The 15,323-nt window shown below is 37.2% G+C and overlaps 1 protein-coding gene across 1 annotated transcript in view; it reads right to left on the bottom strand.

Moving 5' to 3' along the window:
• Positions 1-15,323, bottom strand: part of PLCXD3 (phosphatidylinositol specific phospholipase C X domain containing 3) — a 161,799-nt gene that overhangs the window by 17,274 nt on the left and 129,202 nt on the right. The gene's annotated exons all lie outside the window — the stretch shown is intronic.

A 15,323-nucleotide genomic window follows, 5' to 3' on the forward strand; every position in this document is an offset into this window, starting at 1 on the left:
AACTCGGCCACAGCCATGAGGGCTGACATGCTCCAGGGGCCGCAAGATAAGGACACAAGAGCCAGTGTCACACCAGGAATATCGGGGGACTGACTGACCCTCGCCTTCACCCTAACTATCCTAGCCACCTTCAGTTTTCAAAGGGACAGATTCCAAGTTCTCAAGAAGACATGGGAACGATCCCACCTCCCTCTCATGCCTGGAAGTTTGTTAGTTTAGTTTAGCTTTGTGTTTGTTTAACAAAAAGTAATGCAGTCAAATCAAAGCAAAAGACACCATCTGTTTCCTTTGATGATGGCAAAAGTAGCCCTTTTCATTGTGGCATGGAAGAAAACCATCAAAAATCCATTTTCAATTAAAATAAGATCATATAAACTGCAAGAAGAATGGTGTTTAGAGTTCATAAAATGTGCTGTGTCCTCAGGCCCATCATTCCCTTCAGCCCCTGTTTCAGAATAAGCCATAAACCCTGCCAGGAGACAGAATATGAGCAGTCAGCCCTCGATGGGGCCTCCGGCTGCGCAGGGACTATTCTGTCTGCTGATTTTCTAAGGGAGAGAAGGAAGAAAGAAAGCTTCGTACATTCTAAACAAAGAGACCCTTCAGTGTATTAATAAGATTTAGACTGCCAATGAGGCAGACAGTGGGTTTTCTTTCAAGGGTAGAGTCTCAAAATAATGAACACTTCTGTATGGGATCAAGTGTTCTTGCCTCACAGTCTCTTCCTCAGTACCAAGTAGCCCCTCACTCAGGACAAATGCTCCGGGAATCTGGGGACTCAAAGCTCAGAAGCAATTTACTTTACTCAAAGCGTACAGTTTCTATCTGCTGGTACCTGTCTGTCCTTTCTCCTCTTTGGAAAGATTTCCATTTGCAGAGAAAGAGCTGCTGCTCACCTGTGCAGAAAGGAAGTTTTAACATTTCTGGTTTTGCCTGGAACAAACATGTCAAGGACTATCTAGGTTTATCCCTTCACTCTCAATTGTTCCTGACTTGGGGATCCTGGATCTCGGGATAGCAGAGGTAATAATGTTGAAAGTCACAAAAGAAATCAGTCACCCATGAACTGTGGTCACACAATGTAACTGAAATGCTGCTCTTCTTTACCATGGGCAGAATCATTTTATCACTTCAGGTTTAGTATTGACCATCTGTTGCTTATTGGAAGTTCTAGTGGAAATCTGCATGCTTTTAATTTTAACAATGGAGAGATAAATTATTACCTATAAAATATACATGTATTAAGAGAAGATGGTCTCTGTGAGGAAAAATGGTGTAAGAGATTCTTTGTTTAAACTGAATTATAGTTTCTGTACAATATTATATAAGTTACAGGTGTACAATAAAGGGATTCACAGTTTTTAAAGGTTATACTCTACTTATAGTTATTATAAAATATTGGCTACATTCCCTGTGTTGTACTATATATCCTTGTACTTATTTTATACACAGTAGTTTGTACCTCTTACTCCCCTAACCCTATATTTCCCTTCTCCCCTTACCTCTCCCCACTGGTAACCACTAGTTTGTTCTCTACGTCTGTGAATCTGCTTCTTTTTTGTTTTATTCACTAGTTTGTTGTATTTTTTAGGTTCCACATGTAAGTGAAATCATACAGTATTTGTCATTCTCTGTCTGACTTATCTCACTTAGCACAATACCCTCCAAGACCATCCATGTTGTTGCAAATGGCAAAAATTTCATTCTTTTTTATGGCTTAGTAGTATTCCATTGTATATATACCACATCTTCTTTATCCATCCATCTGTAGAGATTCTTGATGGTGAAATCCTGGGAACTATTGGTCCCCATCATGTTCATATATTCTCTCTCACTTTCAATAGATTTTATTGAGTACTAATCATGTAGCAATTGTTGGGGTGGGTACAGGGATGAGTCAGACATGGTCCTTGCCTTAATTATAGGACTAATTCTGGAAATACCTGAATTGGTACAAATAGAAATTGTTTAATTGCTCTGAATAGAGTTGCATGAAAACATTGGACAATGATGTCCATGAAGCGTCTTTTGGCCTCATGAACTAGCTGCTGGCCTCCTTCTTGGCACACATTCCAATTCCAAATGGAAATATTCCATGGAATCTTATATATTTATGAGGCTAAATAAAGACTACTCTCTAAGTACTCATAAGTTAAGTGAGTATTTATTGAGTTTTAATGGACTGCCTATAATTGATACAGGGGCAGTAGAAAGAATAAGAGCTTTAGAATTAGACAGAGCCCTATTTGAGTTACTAATAATGTGTGACTTTGAGGAAGGTTGTTTTTCACTGTAAAATGGGGATAATAATGATATGTAAATCCTAGGGTTTTTGCAAGACTAAAACAAAATAATACAAGATGGGTAGGTGGTGTAACATAGAGGTTAAGTAAGAGGACTTTGCAGCAGACTGAGTTCAAATCCTGGCACTCTCACTAATACTCGTGTAACTTTAGGCAAGTCACTTAAACTTTTCTAGCTTCAGTTTCCTCACTTGTGAAAGAGAATAAAAGGAGTGAATTAATGTGGAGATTAAATGAAATAGCATGCATAAAATTTTAACATAACACTTGTGTGGTGATAACTCAATAAATGATAGCTGCTACTCCATTCTTAGTGTTCATGCTTGAAGTGCCTAGTACATAGTAGACAGTAAATAAATGTTAGCTACCTTCATTTTTCCTACCTTTAGATTACTTGAAGGCAAGTAACTCTATGAAAAAGTTTCTCTCTATATTGATGTGTAGTGCCTGCTGTGAAGAGCTGCCCAGATTTTCCCTTCCAGATTGAGAGCACTCATCTCAATGAGTGCTAGGAATGTTGTTGGCTGTCAGCTCTCAGCTGAGTTTCTATCTATGTGAGAATTTCCCTCAGCTAAAAAGTTAGTCATGCCACTCAAGATCACACACCCTCTCTGGGGACAACCTGCATCCAATGACTGATCTTTGGGAAGGAGTGTATGCAGGCACTTGTCTCAAGGTGGGACAGCTTGGAAGGTTCATCCCAGCTCTAGAGCTTCCTGTAGGCTTGGCTAAGACCTTTGTTGTGACTGCATCACAGCCGATTCCTCCCTCTACTCAATCCTGTTCCTGTCACTCGCCCATAGCATGGATCCCAAGGGAACTCTGGAATAAAACTGCACACAAATCTCAGAGCCTTAGAGTCTATTTCTTGGGAAACCCAACCTACAGGTCTTCAATTTAGATGGCAAGAAATTCTGTGATCAGTGGACTTTCACCCACGTAGGAATCAAGGGTAGCCTTTGGTAACCTTAATGAGATGGAGAAATTAAAACTACATTTCCATTTCTTAAATGCAAACAGGGTAGGTCCTACAGTGGTTTGAGGGTTTTTTTTTAAAGAGGGAGAGTGGGAGACGATCACCTGAGAAAAACTTCCTTTATGCTTAGTGCCGTGCACTAGGCAGAATCATGTGGGTGCCTCCACTTACTCTGGCAAAGTAGAAAGGCCACCAAGTCTAGACTACTTAGAAATAGTGACCACATAGTCTTACATTGGTCATCTGTTAGGATTCCCCTCTGGATACCATTATGCTATGAATAATGTATCAGAAGCTCAGAACATCTAAACCTACTTCTAAAGGAAACAATTGTCATGGTCACTCTAATGGGAGACATTTCCAGTCCAAATTGCCCAGCAGAAGCTGGGGGTGGCGTGGTGGCAGCGAGGTGGTATTTATTCCATCATCACAGCTTTTTCTGTATAGTACTTTGTGCAACTCCATGTCCCTGACATGCTCTTTCAAAGCTAAATGTTGTTATAGCATCCATTTCAGATGTTCAATTTTTTAAAAAAAGTCAAATTCAGAGATTCCCCATTCCTTAGAGAAAATGTTAACATGCAGAATGAATACAAACAGAATTTAATTTGATCATAATTTCCCAGGTGCTAATGTGTCTGTGCGCCTCTGGGCCCCTGCAATCATGCATAATTATCAGGGGGTGATTTCTTTGGCCTTTTCCCCTTTAATCAGTGACAACTGCAGGTGCAAAGGGCAGAGGAACATGTCATTTATTCTGCAAGAGAATAAGATTCATTATGCTGTTAATTCTATAATTTCCTCCTGACAGCCGTCTTACAAAGTCAGAGTCTTTTAATAGTACCAAAAGAGTGCAAAATTTTAAGTCAGTTAGTATGAGAAGAGTGCTTTCCATTGTGTTGTCTGTTGGTTATATTTTTGGGAAATCGTGTTACCTGACACTTTAAAAATATTCCACTTTAGCATTCTTTGACAACATGGAAAATTCCTAGGAACTTGATAACATACAGTAAATATTGCCAAACCATATTGGTGCCATATATGTGTCTTATTTGCTAATGCATCCTCCCTCTTCCTTGTATATTTCCTCCTTGCCACATTTAGAAAAGCACCAGAGGATATCAGGTTTGAAAATGTCTCTACGATATTTATAATCTGTGACCACATTCTCTAAAAAATGTTACCTAAACAGAGTTCCATGTTACAATGTTTCATGAGCTATTGAAAGATATTCCTAAAACAAATAAATATTCCTTTGGTTGAATAAATTTAGGTAATAGTGAAGCCTCTTTGATGTTCACAATACACATAATAGCATATTAAGCACATTGTCATATTAAGGACATTGAGATAAGTCAAGAACTTATTCCCCTGTCCTCAAACTGGTGTTTTCCAAACTTATTTGACTCAAGAATAGTCCCAAAACTATTAACACATGGGCATGCACACACAATTACACCTTTTAAATTTCTTCCTACAAACAACCAAGAGACATCTAGTGGACCTAATGTTCTACAGAACACTGTTCTGGAATTATTGTTGGAAAGCATCCTTTTCAAAGACTCAACTCTGCCATGTGTTTCAAGGACTGAAAATTCTCACAGCCTCCTGAGTCAGGCCCTCCCATCTTAAGACTGCTTCCACTATTAGAAGGTTCTTAGGTTCCCCAAGAACAAGTTTGCTCCTCTTCAACAAGATATCCCTTTAAATATTTGAAAATGATTGGGATTCTCCTACCCCACCATCTGTACCTGCCCTTCTCCATCTTAAACATCCCATTTTCTTTCCTTAGATGATTCCGTTTGGAACATTTTTATTGTCCTTGTCACTCCCTTCTGAACACTCCACTTTGTGTATATTCCCTACAAAAGAGGTACCTTTGGAAAACCATGCAATTTTCTAACTTGGGTATACAGTATAACAGAGTATCTCCACCCTCATTCTGGGTACTATGCTTCTCTTATTATGGCCAAAGATTCTTTTGACTATTTCTCTATTCATGTTTCCCAGCCATTCCATTGTCATCTTTTCCCTGGAATTCTTTAACAGCTTCTTCTGAAGGAAGGAGGAAGGTATTAGGTGGTACCAATGGAGGGGAAGCAGCTCTCCTTCTAGAAGAGTTAACACTAGCTTGTTACCTTACACATTCTTCTTCCTCTTGAGTTCAGGGAATCTCCTCTCTGTCACCAAAAAAGGTACCAAGCATGCAGGAGGCGAGGTCCCACCAGAAATTTAAGAAGAGCCTTCAAGAGTGATCTGAGGCTGGATAGTTGCTGGAGACTAAGGAGCAGCGCAGATGAGAAATATGGAAGTTTGGATCCTCTAGGAAGTAGCCCCAGCTGGCAGCAGCAACGGTATTGTCAGGGGATGTTAAACATCCAGGTGAGTCTCCACTGGGTTGTTTTAGAGTAAAGATAGCAATGAATACAGAGAAATCTAATTTTTTTCAAAACTTGGAATCATATATGCATGTGAATAGTTGGCCATGTAAATTATCTGCCTGCCTGATTGAGTCTGCACTTAGTGACGACAGAAGCAGGGTTTGGCAAAGTGACATGATGACAGTAATGCTGCCCTTCCTCAGGGCTGGTGCTCACTGTAGTTTTAACTAAGTCATTAATTAACTAGCTATTGATTCAAAGAGTCATTGAGCATAGAATGTGCCCTATGAAGGAGGAGCATTATTTGCAACTGTGTCTGGTTATGTTTTAGGGCAGTGTTTGAAAATGTGGTCCTAAAAAGACACTTGCTACCCTTTTTTTTCTTGATTAAAATCTCCCTCACATTCATCTAGAATGCAATAAAAATGACTCTTAGAAAGGTGAAATAAAATGCTCCCTCATGGCAGACCCTATCCAGTCCTGGATTATCTCAGGGGAGGTTTGCAGGGATAGGTCTTTAAAAGTTGTTATAGGATTGATTCTGGCTGGAATAGAAGAAAAATCACTGGCCATAAAGAAGGTCAGAGGAGTCTTCAGGTGGGCGCATGAAGACCTGTTGAAAATTCAGAAAAGAGGCTCTGGGGTGTGTGTGTGTGTGTGTGTGTGTGTGTGTGTGTGTGTGTTTTCTGGGATCTCAATTAACTTCCAAAATTCTACAGAGTCACACCTACAGTTGCATTAACTGCATGTTTTTATATAGATGCTGCTCTCTTGACATCTGTTAGCAGTACCTCTGTGAGATACTAAGAAGCAGTCTCATTCAGGGAACGCAATGGCCAGCAGGCACCACAGTCAGCCTTATATCAGGGTATTTGCCTACAACTGAATTTTGAAATTGGCTGCACACAGTGTCCTGAAAACAGATAACATGATCTTATAAAACAATTTAATTAAATAACTAATATACTAAAATATCAAAATTACCCTAGAGGCAACAAAACATATGATATATAATTGATATTTAATATCAATTACCTGAAAGTCGTAAAATAATGTGAATGCCAAGAGTTCTCAGTTTCTCTGTTCTAGACTGGAAGTACAATGATAAAAGAAATGCCATGTATTCTTTTTCACTCTAGACTGGAAACTTTTCTTTCAAACAACTCGAGTCCAAATTTGAAAAGGAACCCACAAAGGGAAGTAGGTGGAGAACTAGATGGCAGCCCCTGTGATGGGCACTGTCTCTGACGGCTGTATGGGCCAGCTTCTCAACAGATTTACGAGGGAGAGGCAAGGACACAGTAGAATCTTCTCCCAAGGTGTAAAATTCTCTCTGGTAGGGAACTGTTTCAGAGGGTCAGCGCTATTTTCAAGAGAAAAAAATTAATGAATACTTTTCAACTAAAAGCTGAAATCAGCAGGAAAGAACCTAAAGAACGTTGCTTCTAATTTTATTAGGAACTCATGTCCCACTGGAAGTCATTAAGTAGAAATCAGTTGAAAATATCTTCAAATGTGTGGCTTTTGTAGCTACTAATAATAGAATATATTTTATAACAGGTTTTATTTCTGGTATTCAGTTCTATTTTAGGGGATGAAAAGGGTCTGATATTTAAAAAACAAATGGAAACCTTTGATAATATCCTACCGAAGTACGGCATTTCACATAAATGTAAAAGATGCTGCTCCTAAAATACTTTCTATTTTTGAATGACACTCATTACTATTTCCATAATGGTCCATAATGATGATTTACTTTTCTCAGCTACATTATGTTATTATATCTAGTAGAACTGAGTGGAAAAGAAAATCAGTAAGATTGACTTGAGAATTGTGAATCTTTGATTCTAAACCTGGGTCTGCTACTACGGGCTACCCATGGAAGACAACAGCATCAATTTCATATCTCTAGACTGCTACATCAGTGTCCATATGGACATCATTCTTCCTGACTACGAAAAAGTCATTCTTGAAACCAAGACTGCAACCCTACTTAAACCATGTGTGCAAGTCACTGACCCTCTCTGTGCAATATACAGAATGGAAATATATCACTCCGACTCAGGGTTATTGGGAAGCTCAGATATAATTATGACTGTGAACACCCTTGAAAATTGCAACGTGCCTTACAAATTTAATTTGTTCCAATTAAACGAATTATGTGGAATTATGTAAACTGGAAATCCTCCTGCCCTCAGCTGAATTTTTCACTTGTAAAACGGTTGGATTGCCATTGGGTTTTCCATGTTTATTCATCCAACCTGCCTTGGCTATACATCATTCTTTTTACGTTATTAGAGGTCATAAAGAGTGGTGGAAAATAGTCAAGGTCATGGCAGAAAGTGAGTTTCTATCACTCTGTATTTTTACATTTCTTGGAGTCTTCCCCATGTTGCTATTCTCAAATGACTTGAATCTAAAACAAAGTTGGAGTCATCTAGTACTAGAACCTATAGGTTATAAACTGATATTCCAGCTTGCTGCTTTGGGACCAAACAACTCAACTGGGTGGCAAAGGAGTACATTTTTAGTCATGTTTTCTTGCTCAAGATAGTCCACAGCTCCTCTCAATTGGAGTTTCTACCATCCACAAGAAGGCTTTCTTCCAATTGTAATAAATGAGACGATTATGGGGCTGAGGTCTCCTGTCTTCTCATCTATCTACTCAAGAATAAATCTAGGTAGTCTGGAAGGGATCTGTCCATTTTGTAAATGAGCACAGCAGCAAGCAGATGTGATTTTGAGGGCACCATCCCTTACAGGGTAATCCATATATCCTCCAGTTGATCAAGCCATGGTAACATCAGCTTGAGCAGAGTATTTCACTTTGGGATCATTCTGGCTAATGATGCCATAGTTTTCTATTTGCTCCTGTGAAACCAAATACTACTGCCCTTCAGGCACTGTGCTAGGCAATGGAGGCACTGCTCCAGGTGTTGAAGAGTGAGCTCAGAAGAGTATGTGAAGATGAGACCTTAAAGTTTCTAGTTTAAACCAAACACTAGAACATAAACTCAGGAAATGGCCCTAGTTTCACCATCTGTGCAGTAGTTAGGTGTTATTAACTCTGTCCACCAAACTCCTTAATGGTGGCACAAAAAGTTTGGTAAAAGATTTGGTAAAACTCAAAGAGTTTGAGCCAAAAGGCAGCTTGATGATTTAAGACAAAGGTTCACAAACTATATTTTATTGAACATACAAAATAAGATGTCCAGAATGCTTTGTAAATTTAATGTCAATATTCTATTATCAACTTCAGCATCTCATTCTTGTCTCTGTTTAATATATCAATAGTCACCAGCAACTGTGATAGGAAAAATTTCAAAACAGAAGCAAAACACCCTAGTGCAGGAAAAATGTAAAACAACAGGAAAGAAGGAGCTGATTCAGTCCAAAATTCACATATATAAGATTTTGTAACCTACTTAGTTATTTCAATAAGCTGATATCCCTGCTTCAAATACAGAAAAATATGAGCAATGGTGTTCCCCGCTTCTGGCGTTTTTTTGCATTTCACCTAAGAAGGATAACATCTGGACAAAGCTAAGGATAGTGGTGGATGACTGGGTGGGTCCTAGAAGTCGTCATGTCCTTAGAACTGAACATATGACAGCTTCAAAGACCTATACTTACCTGAATGTGAGTATAGAGTGAAAATGGATATTCTTTTCATTAGAAGCACGTAAAAGTTTAATGGTAACTCATTACCATCAACACGCTTGTGCTATCAAAGCTGCTTCAACTTCACACAAGCTGTAGGATCCTTAGAGTTAAACCAGGTAGCTCTATCTTTTTCTGCCCTGGGTCCTTCATATACTGAGCTTCTAAGGGTATGGTACGTGGAGACTACTCAATACACCACAATGATACAGGGAAATTGGACTAAAGATATTAAAAACATGTTTTTTCCTTCAAACAGAGGGACTATCTTTTATTATGCAATCTGAAGACTTTAAGTTTATTTGAAATCTATTGCTTTGCTTCAAAAATCTTTTATATAAACAGAAAAAACATCCAAAGCCAAAACAAAATATCTCCAAGTATCCAAATGAATATTTTGAAAATGAATTACCATTAGGCAAAGGAAAATTAACTTTGTTTATATACAAAGTGCCTTCCTTTTGGCTAAAATAAATGGTCAATTCAGTTCCAAAGTCAAAATATCTAACCCCAGTAGGTGGTTCTGTGTTGGACTACCACAAACATCACTAAACTCAGTGTGTAGCTACAGCCTGATCATTGGATTGACATAATTTAAAACCATAACACATGTCTAGACTGAATATATTTTTATTCACAATGAAAATCCAATATGCTTAAACCTGGAGAAAATAATGACTTCAGCTAATAGTGTATTCTGACATTTTTCTTAATGAAAATCTTAATGAAAATGATCTTAATGAAAATGTTCTTAATGAAAATGATCTTAATGAAAACGTTTTTCAAGGTCAAGTCACAGTCATATTAAAGCATTTTTCCCTAAAGCCCAAGCTTATATATGTTATACACAAGGCAAACATTTTAATTGTGTTATTTACTTGCTCGAGCTGAACTGGATGATTCTTCTGTTTGAAAAATTCTTTTTTACACCTCAGGCATCTATTTCAATTTCAGATGAGTAACAAAAAACTGTATTGCTTTTTTACTATCTTTTATTTGTTCTAAGTTTTAAATGGCGTCTATGGTTCTCCATTTGCCGTAGAACATTATCTTGGAGTGAAGAAATAATCTTTCTAAATTGATATTTTGAATTAATGGGCATGTTGAAAAGGAATGATTTCAGACGGACTTCTAAAACATGAAAATAAATTGGTCATAAAGGGCAAGAATTAAGCTGGCATTTAGAATCATCTCCATGAACACAGGATAGAAGAAGGCAAAAGGTAGTCTGTCCAATAGCTTACTGACATATTTGACTGAAAGAAAGAATAAGTGCCAAGTCAACCATCCAGAAGTGCAACTTATTTTTAGAAAGGGTAGAATTAAATCTGAAATTAAGATTTCAGATTTCTTCAGCTCTTATTCAAGAAAAAGTAGGACTTTTTATATTTGTCAGTTTCTTTTTCTACAGCAAAATGAAAATATAAACTCCAAATGACCAAATCATCCATTGAAGAAATATTTGAATCTAAAATGAAAAATCTATTTCCATTTTGTCACTTAAAATATTTTTGTTTTAAGTTTTATACTCAGCATACCTCTCATTAATTTTCTCTTATGACTTAATTTTAACTCATCAGTTTGCCTAGAAATTATTTTAGATGAAAAATATATAAATGTAACTGATGCCCATGACTCACATCAATTAACAGTAAATCATTAATGTAAAAGAAATTACTATCGATTCCTAAAAATTAAAATTCTTAAGTTCCTGTTGGAAAATTTTCAGCTTAAGATTGCAACCTATGTTAGATACCATTTAGGAAAAGCTTCCTAATTCATTCAGAGTAAGGCATGTGTTAAAAATCATAATTTTATTTTACTTCACATAATTGAAAATTATATTTGTATTGCATTAAACTAATATATTTATCCATTCATTCATTTACTTACATATGTATTGCCTACCTACTCTGGGCTCCAGGGACTGGGGAATTAATGGTGAAAAAAAAAATTCATTCTCTACTCTCACATAACTCACAATTTAGTGGTGGGTGTGTGTGTGTGCAGGCATTAACAAGGTAATCATAAAAATAAGGATGTAATTACAAACTGTGGTAAGAGATATGTAAGGAGGTTAAATGGCTCTATAAGTGCATATAACAGGGTGACTTTGACCCAGTCAGGGTAGTCAGGATACTGACTTGGATAATTTTTTTTTTCAAAGTCCAAATAGTAATTGATGAAGTAAGTCAACATTTGATTTGCCTCAAAATGAAATTATCTCTGCAGACATGGCTTTTCTTTGAGATTCTCCAAATTATGTCTTGGTTAAATTTAACCAGACAAGACAAAAGAACTTGAGAGCAAAAATGTAGTTCAGAGAGCATGTAGTCCAACCCTCTTATTGGATACATGTGGAAATTATGCATGAGGAAGAGTGAGTAGCTTGCTTTGCATTGTTTCCACTCAGTGGTAGAGATGAAATTAGAACCCCATTATGCTAAAATCCTGTCCAGAGTGAATCCATCTCATCCGTACCACTCTATGTCTGGTTTATCTAATGTTATCTAATGCACTAAGGCAGTAACTGGAATAGCAATGTGGTAAGAAAGCCAAGAAAATGAGAATATTCATGAAGGAACAATTGCTTTCTGAACACAACCTATCACTCAGCTCAAGTTTACTTTAGAATTCATTCTTTGTGCTGTCAGTTCTATAGGTTTTGACAAATGAAAAATGTCCTGAATTCACCATTACTGTGTCATACAGTTTCACTGCCCTAAAAATCCTCTGTGCTCCACCTATTCAACCTATTCTCCCTTCCCCTAAACCCTTGGCAACCACTGATCTTTTACTGTCCATATAGTTTTGTGTATGTGTGCATAACATAAAATTTACAATTTTAACCATTTTTAAGTGTACAGTTCAGTGGGCACTAAATACATTCACATTGTGCAACCATCATCACTATCCAACTGTCTCTATAGTTTTTCCTTTCCCAAAATGTCATGTTGTTGGAATTGGACAACATGTAGCCTTTTAGACTGGCTTCTTTCACTTATCAAAATCATTTAAGTTTCCTCCATGCCTTTTTGTGGCTCATTTATTTTCCTATTGATATTATTCTGTTGTATGGATGTATCACAGTTTGTTTATCCATTCACCTATTGTAGGACATCTTGGTTGCTACCAAGTTGTGGCAATTATGAATAAAGTTGCTGTAAACATCCATGTGCAGGTTTTTGTGTAGACATACTTTCAACTCATTTTGGTAGATACCTAGGTATGAGATTTCTGGATCATATGGTAAGACTAGGTTTAGCTTTTTAAGAAACTGACAAACTGTCTTTCAAATAGCTGCTCCATTTTGTATTCCCACCAGGAAAGAATGAGAGTTCCTGTTGCTCCACATTTGGTGGAGCATTTGGTATTGTCAGCATTTTGGATCTTAGCCATTCTAATAAATGTGTCGTGGTATCTCTTTGTTTTAATAAATGGACATTTTAGAACTTTCCAAATTACGATGTTGAAGAGAGTCCTCAGCACAGTAAAAGAAAATGCTTCACCTATTTAAATGATCTCTGGTCCATTATTGGCAAAGCTTGCCACTCTGTAGAGTTGGTCCACTCTGGATATTTACTAGATCAGTTTCTAGGTCTTTAGAAACCTTTCACTCCAAGATGAAATGATTGATCTTTTTTCTGAGCTCTCATAGCACATTGTTCATACTTATATTACTTGCTTATCACACTGCACCGTAACCGTCTACTGCAATGCCAGACTTTCTCACTGAACTCTGAGGTTCTAAAGGCAGAAAGCTTGATGTATGTGAGACTGTGGCCCTGTGCTGAGCACAATGTCTATATGTGATGGTCATCATCGTAGAGTTGTTCCTGATTATGACAGATATTAGTAGAGGACATGTGAGCCCAGCTCAAATTCATCCTGGCCTCAGTCTCACCATCTTCTCTCTAACACTTTTGCCTGAAGTTGCAGTTTTGGCCTTTCCCTCTTCTAAAACTAGATCAAGTAGAGGCACTGTTACTCAGAAAATCAACGAGTAGGGACAAGAAAGAAAAGACTGAGAGAGAAAAAACAAAATAGTCCCCAAGGGGTAACTAGTCCATTAACAATGAAAGTTGATGGCTTTATCAGTCTTCCCCTTTGCTTCCCCACCTCTCCAGGTACAATGTCAATATCTACTACTCTAGCTTAACTAGTTAATTAACAAGACAAAGTGTCTTTTGCAAATGTAATAACAAAACATCTTCCAACTCTGAAACAGATTTTTTTCCCAGAAATGTCATAACCATCATATAAAAAGATGACTTGCAAATAGAGCAAATTACCAGGGGGTTTTGCTTTGATTTGGTTAGATCCCAAAGCCATTGGGCCAGAGATGATGTTGAATACAGTAGGTGATTGGCAGTCTCTGCAACGCAGGCTCACTAACTAGAAAGGCTTGGGATCGAGACCTGCAGTTTCTCCATGAGTAATAGGTAAGGAAAAAGAGAGACTTTTTTTTTCAGTGTTCTTGTGGAAATCTTTACTCAAAATTACACTTGTAAAATGACAAATTACAAGATTCTTTTGTAATTTTGTATAATTCTTTTACGATTATAAATTATGTAACAAATTATTAATTTGCTGTTTGACCACGTGATTCCCAAGCACTTTTGGACTCTTTTTTCCAAGGATCTGATTGGTTCTTTTTTTTTTTTTTTTTTAACTTTTATTGGAGCATAATTGATTTACAATGTTGTGTTAGTTGCAGGTGTACAGCAAAGTGAATCAGGTATACATATACATATATTCACTCTTTTTTAAGATTCTTTTCCCATATAGGTCATTACAGAGTATTGAGTAGGGTTCCCTGTGCTATACAGTATGTCTTTACTAGTTATTTATTTTATATATAGTAGTGTGTCTATGTCAATCCCAATCTCCCACTTTATCCTTCCCTCTCTTTCCCCCTGGTAACCATGAGATTGTTTCTTACATCTGTAACTCTACTTCTGTTTTGTAAATAAGTTCATTTGTACCATTTTTTAGGGTTACAAAAATGGTACAGAAGAGAGACTTTAAACTGCCTGAGAATGAGAACAAGCCTTCACTTTCAGAGAAAACATAGAAACACTGAGCTTTGAAAAGTCTGCCAAGGGTAGTGAAAAGTGGTAGGGTTTAACAAGGTCAAATAGTAATCACACATCCAAGTACTTGCTCCAATTATCCGGTAACTGTATCTAAAACATATAATTCAAAATCCTTAGATGACTGTAATGTGATTTGCTAATCTTTCCCATGATTTATTGACAATATGCATTAACAGATAGTGACTATCAATGCAAAAGTATTAGAAAGAGTCTAGATACTTATATTTGACCAGTTCTGCATCTGCAAGAAGACTCCTAATTTTATCCAGTAGTTGTTTAATTGGCCAGTGTTTCCAAAGCAAGCTTTATTTTTTAAAAGGATAGCGGGGCTCCTTCGAGGCTGCTAGAACACTTAACATGACTTTAGGAAAAAAGGAGCAATCAGAAGTTCAAAGTGTTATGTCTGGATGAAAGAATGTCATTTTGAGAATCAAACAGCTCCTAAGGAGGACTGTCATTCTCAGGGAAATAACTTTTCCCACATTCAGAAATGTCAAGTCCTCTTGTTAGGAAAAGTGTATGGAATTCTTTAACATTGTGTTTTACTAAATTCTGCCACATAGTGTGATAAAAGGACATTGTCCTGGAGAAATCAATATTCCCTTAAGCGGCAGCAAGCAGGGCATATCCCACTCCATGGTGGGTGTGGAGTTGGAGGTGAAGGTTGTCAAAAACATCTCATACTTTTCCCACATGAAATGGTCCAAGGGTTTAAAGCAGTGGTTCTTGTCCTTTGGAGATTTAAATGACACTTTAAAATGCTAAAATTTTTTTGCTGCACACTTGAGGAGATTAAAAGACAAAAAAGCAATAAGCAGGTGAGTAATTATTACAACACAATCACATGTAACACAGTGCCTATAAATCACCTAGGGTTATGCAGCACTAGTCCCTTGGTGGCCCTTTA

Source organism: Balaenoptera borealis, assembly GCF_965194805.1.
Source record: "Balaenoptera borealis genome assembly, chromosome: 2".
In the NCBI taxonomy this organism is placed as follows: domain Eukaryota; kingdom Metazoa; phylum Chordata; class Mammalia; order Artiodactyla; family Balaenopteridae; genus Balaenoptera; species Balaenoptera borealis.